Here is a 17,073-nt window from a genome sequence, read left to right on the forward strand (position 1 = left end):
GAGCTCAACTCTCAACGAAAAATAATTCCAAACATACAATTTAAAGAACAAGAAAAAAACACATGCTATGCAAAACAAAAATTATAAACCCCTTGAAGATGTCTCCCACCGCCCCCCCAATTGTCAGTCTTAATGTTCTATTTAATAGAAATCCTGTATGTCACTAAGCATGACTAAATCTGTGTTGAAGATCTTGAATTCACGTTTCCATAAGGCAGTCTACTGATGGCAATTCTAGACATCTTGTCATTAAAGTGAAGACGTGCTTGCAATAAAGAAATTATGTAAGGCATCATCCACAGAAAGGATACAGAATACTACAGCTTGGGCTTGCCATAAACCTGAAACAAACCAGACTGGTCACATAATCCAAGGACATGCAAAACCCCCCTTAAAAACTCCCTCTCAAGTGAATTAATCAAAGCTTCTAGTTATTTATGGTTAATTGGTCTGAATGCAGTCTTCACAGGGAAAGTCCAAAGCAGTCTCCACTTTATTTCTGTGATACTCTGGAAAGGAGGATGAATGCCAAGCAAAGGTCACCTCCCTATATTCCTTTGCAAAACACAAGGGGGGAAAAAAGAGTGAGCCAAAGGAACGCCCTAAACATTTTGCTTTGTTCTTAAAGCATAAGTGCTGAGACCACTAGCCAAGAGTTGTGAAATTACAAAGCATTCTGGGGATTGGCATGCAAATGAGCAGGATTATATTTAGAACAGAGTAAAAAGAGAATTAACTACATACTATGGAAACCAGCAGAGCGCTCACTCACGCGCTCTTTCTCTCTCTCTCTCTCTCCATCTTTCCCATAGATTTTACTGCCCCAAACTTGCTGGAAAGGATCTTGCAAATTTTTCTCAAGAAAAGTAAACATACATAAGGGACATTTACAATCCTAAAAAAAAAAAAACACTGCTGCTTCTTTTTTTTCTTTTTAATTTCACAGGTTTCTTTGCCTTTCTTATATCTGAGTTATCTCTTCTGTTGCCATCATTATAATCCAGAACACTCTTTACTAAATAGATTTATACCATATTTTTGATCACTTGATGATTGTGTGTGTGTGTGTGTGTGTGTGTGTGTGTGTGTTGTTTCAAATAACAAGACTTGGTTAAGCTTTTTGAGGTCAGGTTTGCATGCAAGAGGCCATGTTAAATGGCAATTGCAATGTGTTCTTCTGGATCTGACTGCTGTGACCAGCCAGGCACAGGAACACATAATAACCAGCAAATTGATTCAAGCTGTTGCCATCATCAGAAATGTACAACAAACACTACTTTCCCTGTTTCATCCCCTTTAATTATCTTTCACTTTCTTGAACCAAAATAAAGCCTCTAAGATGAATTTGAAGGAAAAAGCCTTCCTTGGCTATAAGAAAGGCAGCCATCAACACAGGATGCCTCTGTGTCTGGCCAAGAGAGAGAAGAATGGAACCAGTATGGATGTTTTCCACAGTAGAATGACTCTGAATGGTTTTCCTTGGATACACAGCAGTGCTTGGCTTTAGGTATCTCAGGAAACTATGAAAGAGATGGAGAGAAAGACACAGAAAGAGAGACTTGATTTATAGTCCCAAAAAAGCTGAATTTTGGCTACCACACCTGCCATACCCCAGACTTCCACACCTAAATCAACGGGTACTCCATTCCAGTTGCTCAGGCCAAGGATTTGGCACTATCCTTGATTTCTCTCTTTCAATCACACCCCTCCTCTATAAACAATCTTTCAGTAAATGCTATTAGTTCTATCTTTTTTTTTGAGACGGAGTCTCGTTATTGTCCCCCAGGCTAGAGTGCAGTTGTGTGATCTCAGCTTACTGCAACCTCCGCCTCCCAGGTCGAAGCAATTCTCCTGCCTCAGCCTCCTGAGTAGCTGAGATTACAGGCACCTGCCACCACATCTGGCTAATTTTTGTACTTTTAGTAGAGATGGGGTTTCACCATGTTGGCCAGGCTGGTCTTGAACTCCTAACCTCAGGTGATACACCTGCCTCAGCCTCCCAAAGTGCTGGGATTACAGGCATGGCCACGCTCCTGGCTGGTTATATCTTTCAAATATATCCAGACCATAGGGTCCTCTCAACGTTTGCAAAGTTTCTCCCTGTGTTTCGCCACCATCAGCTATCACCTGAATTATTGTAAGCTCCTAACTTCTTCACCATTACTCATTAATTCATTCATTCTCAAAATATTCACACAATAGTTACCTTGTGCTTACTGCATGCCATTATTTTTCTAGGAATTAGTTCAACAAAGGTGAATAATAAGTCCCAAATATCATCGAGTTTACTTTATACTCATTATTATGAAATAAGGCATATCCTTATTCTACCACCTGTCACTTTCTAGCTCCCTTCCCTGCTTTATCTTCATAGTACTTTTTACCACATGACATAATAATTTATTATTGGGTATTCTCCCCATCACCAGAATGTAAGCTATTTGGGAACATGGGATGTGTCTATTTTATTCACTGAATGCCTGAAATACAGCCTCGTCCATACAAATTGCTCAATAATTATTAGATGAGTGAATGTAAGAATTTTTAAAAATTGCTACTAGATAATGATTAAATAGGTGAAAAAGAACTTTTCTAAAACTAAAGGGCATGTAGTTAGAATCTAGATTTTACAGTATCTATTTTTGCTTCTCTATGCATTTTTAGGGTTTCCTGATTCTAGATTTCAGGACAGATGAATTAAGATGGTGAAGGATCACTTTGCTAATATGATACAGTCCAAAAATTTCAGGGTAACATATGGGCCAAAGAAAGGCTCAGTAGAGTATAATTGATACCTGGGCACTGATAAGTTATATGCCAATGGGGCTGGTTCAGTCAGGAGAGGAAACTTTATGAGGCAGGAGAGAAGTAGGTCAATGGCTGTAAGAAAGTTCTGGAATAGGCAACTCAGATGACATTTACTGCTAGAGTGGAGACCTTGCCCTTAGCTAGAAACAACACTGGTTCTTCCACAATAACTGAAGAGGAGAATATCCTCACACAGAGTCCAGTAGCTGGGTCTATTTCCTGGAGGAACTTTATGGAGTTTATGTTCTGACTGTCATCAGCTAAGACAGTCTAGGAAAGATGGTATTGGGAGAGAGAAGGAGGAGTTCATATGAAAATCATTTTCCAGAACAGTAAAGGAACTAGGAAATTATGATATAATCATCTGGCATTGTCAGAGGCATGTTAACCAGAGCAACTCCATCTTGAATAGGAGCTGTGTAAAATGAGGCTGAGACCGAAGACCTACTGGCTTGCATTCCCAGATGGTTAAGGCATTCTAAGTTACAGGATGAGACAGGAGGTCAGCACAAGATGCAGGTCATAAAGATCTTGCTGATAAACCAGTTTGCAGTAAAGAAGCCGGCTAAATCCCACCAAAACCAAGATGGTGACAAGAGTGACCTCTGGTCATCCTTACTGCTACACTCCCATGAGTTTACAAATGCCATGGCAATATCAAAAAGTTACCTTAATATGGTCTAAACAAGGGAGGCATGAATAATCCACCCCTTGTTTAGCATATCACCAAGAAGAAGCATAAAAACAAGCAACCAGCAGCCCTCAGGGCTGCTCTGTCTATGGAGTTGCCATTCTTTTGTTCCTTAACTTTCTTAATAAACTTGCTTTCATTGCTCTATGGACTCACCCTGAATCCTTTCTTGTGAGAGATCCAAGAACCCTCTCTTGGGGTCTGGATCAGGACCCATTTCCTGTAATAGCAGCACTAAGGATTCCCTTCAAATGGTGGCCATAAATTTAAAAAGAAACCAATAAGCCTGTTTGTGGTCCTCCAGCCACTTACAGTAGCATATGTGCAGGCAAGGAGCAGGGAGGGTGTGGAATTGAATGTAGGCTCTTTTAGGTGAGTGCTGAGAAGGGAGAGAAAAACTCAAGGGAATTGAAGATGAAGCAAGGGATCTAAGCTGCTTAAGAGAGCAAGGAGAACACAGTGTACAGGGGAGTAAAGGACAGTGAACATATTGAAGATTAAGTCAGATTATTCTCATAAAGCTCTTAGCATAAGTCAAGTTAATTAAATGGCAGCTATTCCTACCATCATTTTTAATATTTTGATTTTTTTTCTAAACTTGTTTATGCCAGGAACGATGTCTTTTTATCTCTGTAGCCCCCAGCTCTTTTATAGAGCTTGGAGTAAAGTAGAATCAACAGGAAAATGGGGAGACTGACTGAACAGGCAGGGGAGAAAGTCCAGACTATTCTCTGTCCTTTAATCTCCAAAATATTTAAAATAAGGACCTAGCCATTTACACAGTTTTGACCATTAAAAATATTTTTTACTTTCTAAAAATACACTTATATGTTGCTATCTTAATATGAAGAAACATTTTCCCCTTGGCCCTGATTTGAAAAATTCAGAAAAAAAAAGTTCTAAAGTAAATATAGACAAGTTTTGAAAGGGAAAATATATATATACTAGGTCCATGCGAAATATATAGGCTAATCTTATGTTACATAAATAAACATTTAATCTTAGAGCTGCCAGTTAAGTATCTGGGTCTATTAATTTTACCTACAATCCAAACAAGGAACTCTCAGTCCTGAAATTCCAGTGTTGCAGAATGAGAACCAAAGAGGTGATTCACCTGCTATTATTAGATGTCTACATATTGAATACAGAAATAAACTGGTAAACAAACTTACCTTGGATACATATAAACCAAAAAAAAAGAATTACAGTTACAGAAAAGTATTCCCACTGGCTGGTTGGCTGGTTGGCTGATTCCAAAATCAAGCTTACACTAGTTTAAGCAAAGGTATGCAATCCTACGTCTCCCTAGATGTAGTTTCTCATTCTTTTCTTCAGTTGTCATTGACGTTGAAGGATTCTGACCTGCTCCATAAGCTCTGATGGCAACTCATATCAAAGCCACAGGCTAGAGTTACAAAATGAGGTTGGGAGAGAAGGATAAATTATTGTATGCTGCTTTCATCTCTGGCCCAGTATGTTAGACACACAAGTGAAATTACATTCATACTGAGGGAAAAAAATCTTGACAGCTCTGCCTTAGGCATCATAGGGAAAGATACTAGAGTCTGATTAACTTATCTGAGCTTCAGGAATTTTAGAAAATACTTTATTTCCCCAAAGTTGCTGCTATGAATCACCTTTCAGCAAGAAATCCCATTTTTCAGCTATGTATGTGTACCATCCCCACAAAGGTCCACATCCTAATCTCAGAACCTATGAAGATGTCACCTTACATGGCAAAGGGATTTTGTGATTGATTAAGTTAAGGATCTTGACATGGGGAGATTATCCTAGATTATCCAGGCAGTCCCAGTGTAATCACAAGGGTCCTAATACAGGGAGGACAAAGGCAGGAGACTCAGAAAGAGAGGGAGTTGTGTTAGTGAGAGCAAGAGTTGCTGTGTCTAGAAACCAGTATCTGTCTGTGTCTAGACAACCAAGAGTGTCAGATGCAACCATGAGCCAAGGAATGTAGGCAGCCCTGTTGACACTGATTTTAGCCCCATAGACCTAATTTAGATTTTTGACTTCTGGAACAGTAAGAAAATAACTCTTTACTGTCCAAAACTTCTAAGTATGTGGTAATTTGTTACAGCAGAAATAGAAAACTAATATAGATAGTAATCAAAATAAATCAAAGATAAATGATCAGTAAACTAAGGGGAAATCACTTCACTAAAATGTAATAATCCCTTGCCCAAATTCTGGATCTGAGCTAGTTTTCAGGCTTGCAATCCATTAATTGAAGGAAAAGGGGTTCGTCAGAAGGAAAGATCCTGAACGCCATGCCTAATGTATAAGGTAACCTTGACTCCCACACAAGTACCAATAGGAGAATCATAATTCAGACTTCTAGTCCTCCTACAAGAGGTCCTATCGATACAGGAGATAGAAATAAATTATTTAAGCAGATAATGAGAGTAAAGGAGTTCTCATCAAGGCTTCCCTTCTAACAAAAAATAGCCCAAGAAATTATTTTGTTTTATCAAAAGAAGCCTGGAAAATCGAGTTGCAGATATAGATAAGCAACCTGGAAGCTTGCATGAGTGAATGCCGGCAGTGGCAGCTGTGCCAATAGAAAAGGGCTACCTGAGGCCAGGCATGGTCAACATGGAGGGACCATCTTCCCTTTTGTTACCATGTGTAGAGTAAAGGAATAAGCAACATGGCACTGGCAAGGCAGACAGCCCATCTGTATAAAAAAAGATTGGGATGGGGAGGCCAGTTTCCGGCACCCTCTGCAATGGCATACCTAGTCCTAACAAGTTTTTCATGCCTTATGCAAATGGCACATCTAATCCAACCCATCTTTTGCGCTCTATGTAAATCAGACACCGCCTCCTCAAGCTCATCTATAAAACCCCTGCATTTCACCATGGACTCAAAAGACTCGTTTGGGACCACTCTCTCTGCACAGAGAGAGCTATTCTTTTTCTTGCCAATTAAACTTCCACCCTCAAACTTACTTTTTGTGTGTCCACGTCCTAGTTTTCCATGGCCATGAGACAATGAATTTCAGGTAACACCCCAGACAACCGTGCTGCTTCACTATGGCCACCTACTAATGCCACTGTGAAGTGGGAAAGAAGACTACATAAAGGTTTTGAAGACTGGCAGATACAGGCTCCCAATTGACATTGGTACCCAGAGCTGAAGTATCAACATAGCTCCTCTGTTAGAGTAGAGACATGTGGAGGCCAGGTACTGAGTAAACTCTTGGTCTACATTTGGCTTACATTTGGCCTTTTGGGTTCACTGATCCACCTAGTGGTCATTTTCACAGACCACCATTGATTAATTGGAAGAGATAAATATGGCAATTAGCACAATTTCCATATCAGTTTTAGTCTCCTCAGTAAGAGCCATCGAGTAGGCAAGGCCAAGCAGAAGGCTCCAAAACTGAACCCCCACCCCACCCAAGATAGAGAGTACATTTAAAAAATTGTTGGCCGGGCGCGGTGGCTCAAGCCTGTAATCCCAGCACTTTGGGAGGTCGAGGCGGGTGGATCACGAGGTCAAGAGATCGAGACCATCCTGGTCAACATGGTGAAACCCCGTCTCTACTAAAAATACAAAAAATTAGCTGGGCACGGTGGTGCGTGCCTGTGATCCCAGCTACTCAGGAGGCTGAAGCAGGAGAATTGCCTGAACCCCGGAGGCGGAGGTTGCGGTGAGCCGAGATCGCGCCATTGCACACCAGCCTGGGTAACAAGAGCGAAACTCCGTCTCAAAAAAAAAAAAAAAAAATTGTTTTACCTAATGGCAGAGGTTAGCAGCACACATAAAGACCTGAAGGATGCAGGGTTGCTAGTCCCTATCATATCACCATTTAATTCACTAGTATACTTTATTGATAATGTCATGAAAATATGACTAGATGAGTAAGAAATGACAAGTATATTGAAGGGCAAATATCAGAGCATGACTCAGTCAACAGCCCAAATCCAAGCTACTGTGACGTTTCTCTAGAGCAAACGGCCTCAAGTAGACTGTACATAGCCACTGACCTAGAAAATGAGTGCTTTTTCATCAGAAAAGATCAAAAACAGATTGCACACACTTGGAACAGACACGAGTACACATGAACAATCCTGAGCCAAGGCTATGTTAATTATCCTTTCCTCCACCATAATATAGTCTGACAGACCTAGATTGTCTGGACGTCTGAAAGAATATCCCAGTAGTATACTTTATTGATAACATCATGAAAATATGACTAGATGTGGAAGAAATGACAAGTACATTCAAGGTTTTGGTAAGGCACATGAACTCTATCTAGAGAATGGGAGATAAAAATAAATCTACAAAGATTCAGGGGCCTGGTAGCTCAGATTGGGCATGCCCCAACTTCTTTCAGAGTAAAGGACAAATTATTGCATTAGGGAACTCCCCTTGCAATGAAGGGAGAACAAAGCCTGGTAGGCTTCCTCAGGTTTTAGAGACAACGTATTCCATATTCCAAAATTTTTTGTGTGTATAAAAAAAAAACACACAAAAGGCTGTCAGTTTTGAGTGGCACCTGGAGTAGGAAAGTGTTCTGTAAGAGATCCGGCTGCAGTGTAAAGAGCCCAACCATTCTGGCCCTATGATCCAATGACTCCTATGATATTGGAGGTATTTGTAGGAAAAGACACCATGTGGAGGTCATATAAGTACCAAAAGGAGAATCATAATTTAGACTCCTAGGACTCAGGAACCAGAAAATTACATACTATTTGAAAAATAGGTCCTTTTGGACCCTGGTAAAGATAGAAGCCCTTACCAGTGTCCTCAAGTGACCACACAGCCACAAATGCCCAGCATGAGGTTTTACCAGGTTCAGCATGTTATAAGAGCAGGTGGGCCTAGCAGCAATTCATTGCAAATGGAAGTGATACATCCAGGATTGGCCATGAGAAATGCTGAAGGGCATAAGTAGGCTACCTGGGCAGGTGGTCTAGTCTCCCATGTCATCCACTACCTTTTGCTCCAGTTAGCACACGCCTGTAGCCCTTATGATCAGCTGGTGGAGGTATAAAAAAGCCTGAGCCTGGTTTACAGGTAGGCCATCTTGGTGAGTAGAGAAAGCTGAAAATAGACCATGGCCACATGATAGCCCTATTCAAGAGTGGTGCCAAAAGACAACAATAACGAGATATCTTCTTATGGCTTCAGACAGTGCAGGTAGCCATCTACCTTATATGGAAAGGAAAAAAATGTGGCTTAAGATTATATATAGACTCCTAGGCAGCACCGACTGGGGCTGGAAGGGGAAGGATTAAAAGATCAAGGAAGAGGAGGTCATGGGTAGAAGCAGATGGATGGGCCTATGGGAATGGGGATGAAGACTGAAGATACATGTATTGCCTTACTAATGCCCTCCAGAGGGCATCCATCACAGAAGAGGCACTAAACCATAAGGTACATACAGTGACCCTGTCTGTTGACATCTACCAGGCTCTGGCATCAGCAGCCCCAGTGTTGGCACAATGGACACACGATTAGAGTAGGCACAGTGATAGGGCTAGAGGCAGTACAGGGAACCAACCAATGCTGATTCAGCTACTGGTGCTGTCAAATGTCCATCATGCCAGCAAGTGAAAGCAACCCTACTTCCCAATCTGGCACCATCCCATAAAGATACAAGCAGCCACTTGGTGACAAGTTGAATACACTGGGCCACTTTCATACTAGAAGGCACAGTGATTCATTTTTACAGAAATGAACACATTCTAGGCACGGATTTGCCTTTGCTGCTGCTAGAACCTCAGTCAACACCACTATTTGAGGACTTAGAGAGTGTCTGATTAACTGGCATGGAATCCCACAAAACATCCCATCAGACCAAGGGGCCCATTCAATAACAAATGACATACAAGAAAGGCCACATGACCTCAGGATCCACAGTTTTATCAAATCCCATTTTAGCCAGAAGCTACCATCTTGAGTGTGAAGGGATGGCCCATTGAAGGAACAACTGAAGCACCAATTCAGAGAAGAGTCCGTGCAAGGCTAGGCGACTATCCTCCAGGATGCACTGGACATTTTACATCAATGCCCTTTATATGGTGCTGTGTCCCAAAAGGAAGGATGCATGGATACAAGAACCAGGAGGAAGAAGCAGGAGTGACCCCTTTTACCTTCACTCCCAGAGACCCAACTGGGAAATATATGCTTTCCACTTCTGCAGTTCTGGGTTATTTACTGCCTTTTTACCAAAGGAGAAATGCTTCCACCAGGGGGCATAGCAAGAATCCTATTGAATTCTTAAATTGCAGCTGCTACCTATGTACTTGGGCTCATGTGCCCAGAGTCTGTAAACAGGCAGAGAGTCAGCATCCTTGTAGGACACTGATTATCAGGAGAAGGTAAGACTGCTGTTATACAATAAAAGAAAGGAAGAGTATGTATAGCACCTTTGTGATCTGCATGGTTCTTATAGGTACTACCCTGCCCAGAATTAATGGGACGGACAAGTACATCAGCCATAATGCACTTGAGTCTGAGAAAGGCATGGTGACCAGGGGCTCTGCCCCTTCCAAGTCCCAACACCAGCCAAGCCATCTGGACTACTAAAGGTCCTAACTAGCTAAGAGTAAGGAGTATCTAAAATGGTCAGTAGAGGACAATATGGGATGGGTCTTACTGTGGTCTTAAGACCAGCTATGGAAAAAGAGGCCCTGAGACCTCCCAAGAGAAGAGACCCTAAATCCTGGAGTTGTTGTTCCCTGAACCTATGCAAAGAAGTGAATCTGGGGCCGGGCGCGGTGGCTCAAGCCTGTAATCCCAGCACTTTGGGAGGCCAAGGCGGGTGGATCACGAGGTCAACAGATCGAGACCATCCTGGTCAACATGGTGAAACCCCGTCTCTACTAAAAATACAAAAAATTAGCTGGGCATGGTGGCGCGTGCCTGTAATCCCAGCTACTCAGGAGGCTGAGGCAGGAGAATTGCCTGAACCCAGGAGGCAGAGGTTGCGGTGAGCCGAGATCGCGCCATTGCACTCCAGCCTGGGTAACAAGAGAGAAACTCCGTCTCAAAAAAAAAAAAAAAACAAAGAAGTGAATCTAAGGCCAGCTGTGGTGGCTCGTGTTTGTAATCCCAGCTCTTTGGAAGGGCAAGGAGAGAGAATTGCTTGAGCCCAGGAGTTCAAGACCAGCCAAGCCAACATAGAGAGATCTCTTCTCTACAAAAAATTTTAAAAATTAGCTGAATACAGATGGTGCATGCCTGTAGTTCCCACTACTTGGGAGGCTAAGATAAGAGGATTACTTGAGGCCAGGAGGTAAAGGCTGCAGTGAGCTGTGATCACACTACTGCACTCCAGCCTGGACAAGAGTGAGATCCTGTCTCTCAAAAAAATAAAAATAAACAAAAAACAACAACCAGGAAGTGAATCTGAGCCATGTGAAGAGTGGTCTGTAGTAGACACTCGGTGTTCCACCCAGGTCCCTTTTTTTTTTTTTGGAGAGGGAGTCTTGCTCTATTGCCCAAGCTGGAGTACAGTGGTGCAATCTTGGCTCACTGAAACTTCTACCTCCGGGTTCAAGCGATGCTCCTGCCACAACCTCCCTATTAGCTGGGATTACAGGCACATACCACCACACCTGGCTAATTTTTTTATTTTTAGTAGAGACAGGGTTTCACCACGTTGGCCAGGTTGGTCTCGAACTCCTGACCTCAGGTGATCCACCCACCTTAGCCTTCCAAAGTGCTGGGATTACAGGTCTGCACAGCTTCTGGCCCCTGGTCCCTTTTTAAGACTAAGGGACTTATTCCCCCAGGTGCTCTCAACCCTCAGCTGTAAGTCCTTTCTGAAAATTGCCTGTGTCTAAAGCATCCTGCCAACCCAGGGCGTATAACCCAAAAGTTGGTTAATGTGAGCACACAGAAGCCTGGCTTCCTAGTCACAAAAGGGCAACAACTCTAAAGCGTTATCCCAGTTTCATGCCTACCTACAAGGTCATATAAGGTCTGCTAAAGCCTTTGTTAAGACCACAACACAGATTAACGTGTCCCTCTGCCTGATCCTTCTTTTTCTCTTCCCTTCCACAGATGTTGATCCAGGAACACTCCCAAATAAACTTCCTTCATCCTGTTCCTCTTCTCAGAATCTGCCTCCCAGGACACTCGGCCAGCAGCAGTGAGACTGATATTAAATAAATATGTACATGGAAGACATCTTTTATTTAGCCAGTATTTTAAATTTTATAGATTAAACACTCACATTTAAATTTATTTAAAAATTAAGACTGGGTTCATAGACACACATCAGTGCGCATCAGCTAAAGTCAAATATTGGCTGCCTTTTGACAGAATATGTATTCTCCAATGAGCTAAAAGGTCTGCTTCTACTTCTTCCTTTACATGGGGTTCATTGCCATTTATTTACGCCCCTGCCTGGTTTACTGTCATCTGAATTTCTGACATCAGACCATTTGGAGACTCAGGGTTTTTTGTTTGTTTGTTTGTTTGTTTTTTGTTTTTTTGTTTGTTTGTTTTTTGAGATGGAGTTTTGCTCTTGTTACCCAGGCTGGAGTGCAATGGTGCAATCTCGGCTCACCGCAACCTCCGCCTCCTGGGTTCAGGCAGTTCTGCCTCAGCCTCCAGAGTAGCTGGGACTACAGGCACAAACCACCATGCCCAGCTAACATTTTGTATTTTTAGTAGAGACAGGGTTTCACCATGTTGACCAGGATGGTCTCGATCTCTTGACCTCGTGATCCACCTGCCTTGGCCTCCCAAAGTGCTGGGATTACAGGCTTGATCCTCCGCACCCGGCCTGTTTTTTGTTTTTTATGAAAGAAAGAGAAAGAGAAAGTGGGAGAGAGAACAGGAGTCTCGCTCTATTGCCCAGGCTGGAATGCAATCTAAAAATAGGTATTAAAAACATCTTTTGTGCCGATAATTGTGCTTAACAGCAGAGACAGGAAGGAATAAGGAAAGAAAATAACAAACAAACAGCCAACCAATATTTCATTTAAATCTATGAAATGCTATGCAAATGCTGAAGAGCGATTTGCTTCCATTTATGTGGTCACTTTCAAAATAGGTGTCATGTGATACTGAAAAAAATGTATGTTCTGTGGACCTTGGGTGAAGAATTCTATAAATATTCACTGAGTTTACTTGTTCCAGGTCTGAGTTCAATCATAAATGTCCCTGTTAATTTTCTATCTCACTGATCTGTCGAATAATAACAATGTGGTGTCAAAGTCTCCCGCTATTATTGCGCGGGAGTCCAGAGACTCAGGTTATTTAGGAATTGGAGAATCAGGAGTCTGTGTCTCAAACGTGAAAGTTGTTGTATTCTGAAGGAGTCTTTGATATCTGTTCAGAATTAAGATGGCAGTGGGTTATCTCCAGGGAACTACCTCCTTTCCCGCCCACCCCGACTCCACCCGCACTGAACCCCTACACCACAAGACTGAATCCCGGAACTACCTGAACCTTCTCTGTTAAAAGCCTGTCTGAGAACATGCGCCAGAGCTGCTGAATCTTCAGTTAAGTGCAGTCAATTTCACCCGTGGGTAAATGGAAGCATATATGACTGGGTTCCCTTCCTGAATAGCACAACAGCTCACTCCCAGAAGGATGTGAAACCACTCCTGGATGGGGGCTCAGAACTGCAAGCCAACACCTCAGGGCAAGGCTGCAATCCCTCTTTGTATTTTGCAGGCTTCCGCTCTATCTACAGGAAGGGGCTTTGGCTGTGTTGTTTGTGTTCTTCACTCCTGTTTCTTGTACTCAGCTATAGCAAATGCTAAAGGGCCATTTGACCTCATTAGTTCTGGCTCCTGTTTTTGAGGGGGAAAGACACAAGCCTGAGGGTCTAGACACAGACTGCCCTAAGCAACTTCCACAAGGAGCCCTGGGATAACAAATAGTCACCTCTAACAACTGGAGTATCAACAAATGGGTACGTTTTAATTGACTTGGCCACCTCTACACATTGATCCCAAATAAGACTGGATTTCTGAGCTTGGGAGATCCAGTATTAAATGCTCGCCTGGCCCCAAGCAGTGTACTTACATAGTTTAAAGGGCCAGGCACTAATTTTTCTCTGGAGACATAAACATAAGATGTAGAAAACAGAAATAAGGAAAACTGTTAGATTTTCCAAATTTGTTTCCAATTATTTGACTTTGGAATTAACAACCTCAAAAGCCTTAGCCTTACTTGCCTCGCCTATGAAAGTAACAGGTAGAATCGCTAAGTGGATATGTTGACACAAAAGAGGAGAAACAGGTCTTTTTTTTTTTTTTTTTTGAGACAGCGTTTTGCTCTTGCTGCCCAGGCTGGAGTGCAATGGCGCAATCTCAGCTCACTGCAACCTCTGCCTCCCAGGTTCAAGTGATTCTCCTGCCTCAGCCTCCCTAGTAGCTGAGATTACAGGCATGCGCCACCATGTCTGGCTAATCTTGTATTTTTTAGTGGAAACAGGGTTTCTCCATGTTGGTCAGGCTGGTCTCGAACTCCCAGACTTAGCTGATCCACCCACCTCAGTCTCCCAAAGTTCTGGGATTACAGGCATGAGCCATGGTGCTCAACCTGAAACAGGTCTTATGAAACAGAAAGATGGGTTGATTATCATTATAGTATAGGATAATTAAAAGAATAGATTTCAAAGTCCCTATAGCAGTGAGTGGATGGAAAATGAAGGACCCCTGCCCACCCTGGTCCCCTGTCAAATACTAGTTGTCCTCCCTGCTGTAATCATATACCAAATTAGATAAGGACCTTCTGAACTTATTAATAGAGTATATATAGAGAATACCTTCCAAAAAGGCATACATAATTAATGCATATTTTAACAAATAACCACGTCTTGTTTTTATTACGAACAATTTACACAGACCTCCAAAATCCCCAAGGTATTTCTGGCAAAAGAGATGAATCATTTTGTGTTATTGACACTTGATTAGTTTATACCTTTCATGGGGATTGTCTTAGTACATTCCTGCTGCTATAATAAAATACCTTAGGCTGAGTAATGTATAAACAACAGAAATTTACTTCTCACAGTTCTGGAGGCTGAAAAGTCAGAGATTAAGGCATTAGCAGGTTCCACGTCTGGTGAGGGGCCTGTTCCTCATAGATGATGCCTTCTAGACCCTCACCTGGCAGAATGGGCAAGACGGCTCCCTTTAACTTCTTTGACAAGGGGACTAATTGCATTCGTGAGGACAGAGCCTTATTGACTTAATCACTTCCCAAAAGGCCCACCTCTTAAAACTGTCACATTAGACTTTAGCATCCAAAATACAAATTAAGTTCCAACATATAAATTTCCAACACTAACATCTGGACCACAGCAGTGATCCTATGCAATGCATGAAAAGGTGCTAGTTAGGAACTGGGAGGGGTGGCTCACGCCTGTAATCCCAGCACTTCGGGAGGCAGAGGTGGGCAGATCATGAGGTCAAGAGATCAAGACCATCCTGGCCAACACGGTGAAACCCCATCTCTGGGTGTTGTGGTGCATGCCTGTAGTCCCAGCTACTTAGGAGGATGAGGCAGAAGAATCACTTGTACCAGGGAGGCAGAGGTTGCATTGTGCCGAGATGGTGCCACTACACTGTGATATAGCTAACTTAAGTTGGAACCTGTATACTGCCATCTTATAAAAGACAAAAATGTTTCCATTCTCCTCAAGGACTGCTAACCTTAGTTTCTGTAAATTGCTAGATCATTTGCAGGATGCAAAGAGAGGTAAAGCTGCATACCTTCTCTTATCTGCCAGAATTGCTGGCCTTTGTTTCCCAGAGTAAGCACCCCCAGATCATTCCATTCTGGCGCCAAGCAACTGAAAATCTATGGATCCCACCCCTACCCAGACGATGTGTAAATAAATGCTAATCTTAGCATCTGTGAACCCTTAAATAACAATCAGAATGTCAAATAGTCCCCTGGCCCTCGAAATGTCCGGAACCCCCTCACCCTCCTCTCCGCCCAGAAAGTGATTTGAATCCACTGGCCCTCGGAATTTCTGAAGCCCCTCACCCTCATCTTAGCCTGGGAGGTGATTGACAGCTTTCATTCCCATCTCCAACCCCACTCCCAAGGTAGTTTTGCGGGTATAAAAAGGTCTTGTCTCTCTTCTTTCGGGGCCACGGATTGGAGAGACGTGAGTCCTCCGTGGTCGCCGGCAATAAACCCTGTAATTTGGCATTCTTTTGTTCTGGTGTTGACTCTCTGTGCTGAGTGCGATATAACACACTCCACCCTGGCAACAGAGCCGTCTCAAAAAAAAAAAAAAAAAAGGTGCTAGTTAATAGAACAATGGCTCTATGGAAAACAATGATTTTTAACACCCACATAAGTTTGACTCACCTTTAATTAAAATTAAAGTTAAAAGCAGACACTACTTTCTTTTTCCAAGCAGGAGTCCTGGAAGTCATTTGGGACTAGCTTTAAGAAACCACTATTACAAATGATTTCACGATTGCAATGCACTGGGTTAGCAATTAGCCTTTGTTTAGAAAGCTAAAGGGAAAGAACAATGGATAGTTACACATTTACTACAGAATTTAAGTTAAATCTACAGTTATTCTTTATTTTGTCACCACAAATTTAAGTTTCTCTTGATGTGCCCTGACTAAAAACCTGAAGAGAACTTCTTGCAATATTGAAAGCTTATTTTAATAGGTCCAAGTTCTCCCCACTTAACTCTCTGTGACTGTAGAAGACTATCGCAAGAAACTAGATTATCAGAAAGTTTGTTGTGAAAGAATCTACTCAGTAAAGGTAGGAAATGTGTTTGCCATAGAAAGTTGATTTGACTCATTAACTTAATAATGAGTGTTTTATTATGACCTTGCAAGTTTGGTTTTCTTTAACTGGGATAAAAAGACGGTTAAGAGCCAATGGACAGCAATAATAATATTCATATTAACTTTTTTTCCAAGTAAAATAGAAAAGAACTAGCCAATTAAGTTGAGAACACCACGTACCCTATTTTCCATGACAACACCAGTGAATGAGAAAAATATCCGAGATAGCCAATCACCCACCACCAGGGACAGAACGGCAGAAATTCTTATGACCACTGGGGCCTCCCAAGCAAACACCACCCGCTGATAGCCTTGGCCAGCCCCCCCGACTCTGGAGCTGTTTGCTTGATGTCAGTGATTTTCTCCTTCTCCAGTAATACTCTGCATCACCGATGGCAGCTATAGGGAGCTATCAATAAACCTCTTTGACTGCTCTTTAGGTCCCCTTGCTTTTCTCCCTACCTTGCAAGAGGCCACTTGTTGCCCTGATAGGGCCCAGGTGAGAGGATATATCATGGAGCTCAGAAATGGAATCCAACTCTGCTAGTCACACAGACCAGTGCTGAAATCCCAGCTCTGCTGTAGTAGTTGTAGTGCCCCACACAAGCAAGTTCTTTTAAACTCAGCTTTCTCCTCTATAAAATAGGGATAATACGGTTAAGTTAGATAGCATGAAGATTAGGTAAAATGTGGGGTAGGTGCTGATATTCTGGGAATGCTCCAATAAACTGGACTAATTAATCAGATTAATTAAAATATCACATGATGTTGCCCAGGGCACAGTATATAATTGAGTGAACCCAATCAAAAGAGAGCCACTGG

The 17,073-nt window shown here is 42.3% G+C and overlaps 1 protein-coding gene across 1 annotated transcript in view; it reads right to left on the reverse strand.

Moving 5' to 3' along the window:
• DPYSL3 (dihydropyrimidinase like 3) overlaps window positions 1-17,073 on the reverse strand; it is a 121,553-nt gene that overhangs the window by 63,411 nt on the left and 41,069 nt on the right. The window lies entirely within an intron of this gene.

This window comes from Callithrix jacchus, chromosome 2 (genome assembly GCF_049354715.1).
Source record: "Callithrix jacchus isolate 240 chromosome 2, calJac240_pri, whole genome shotgun sequence".
Classification (NCBI taxonomy): Eukaryota; Metazoa; Chordata; class Mammalia; order Primates; family Cebidae; genus Callithrix; species Callithrix jacchus.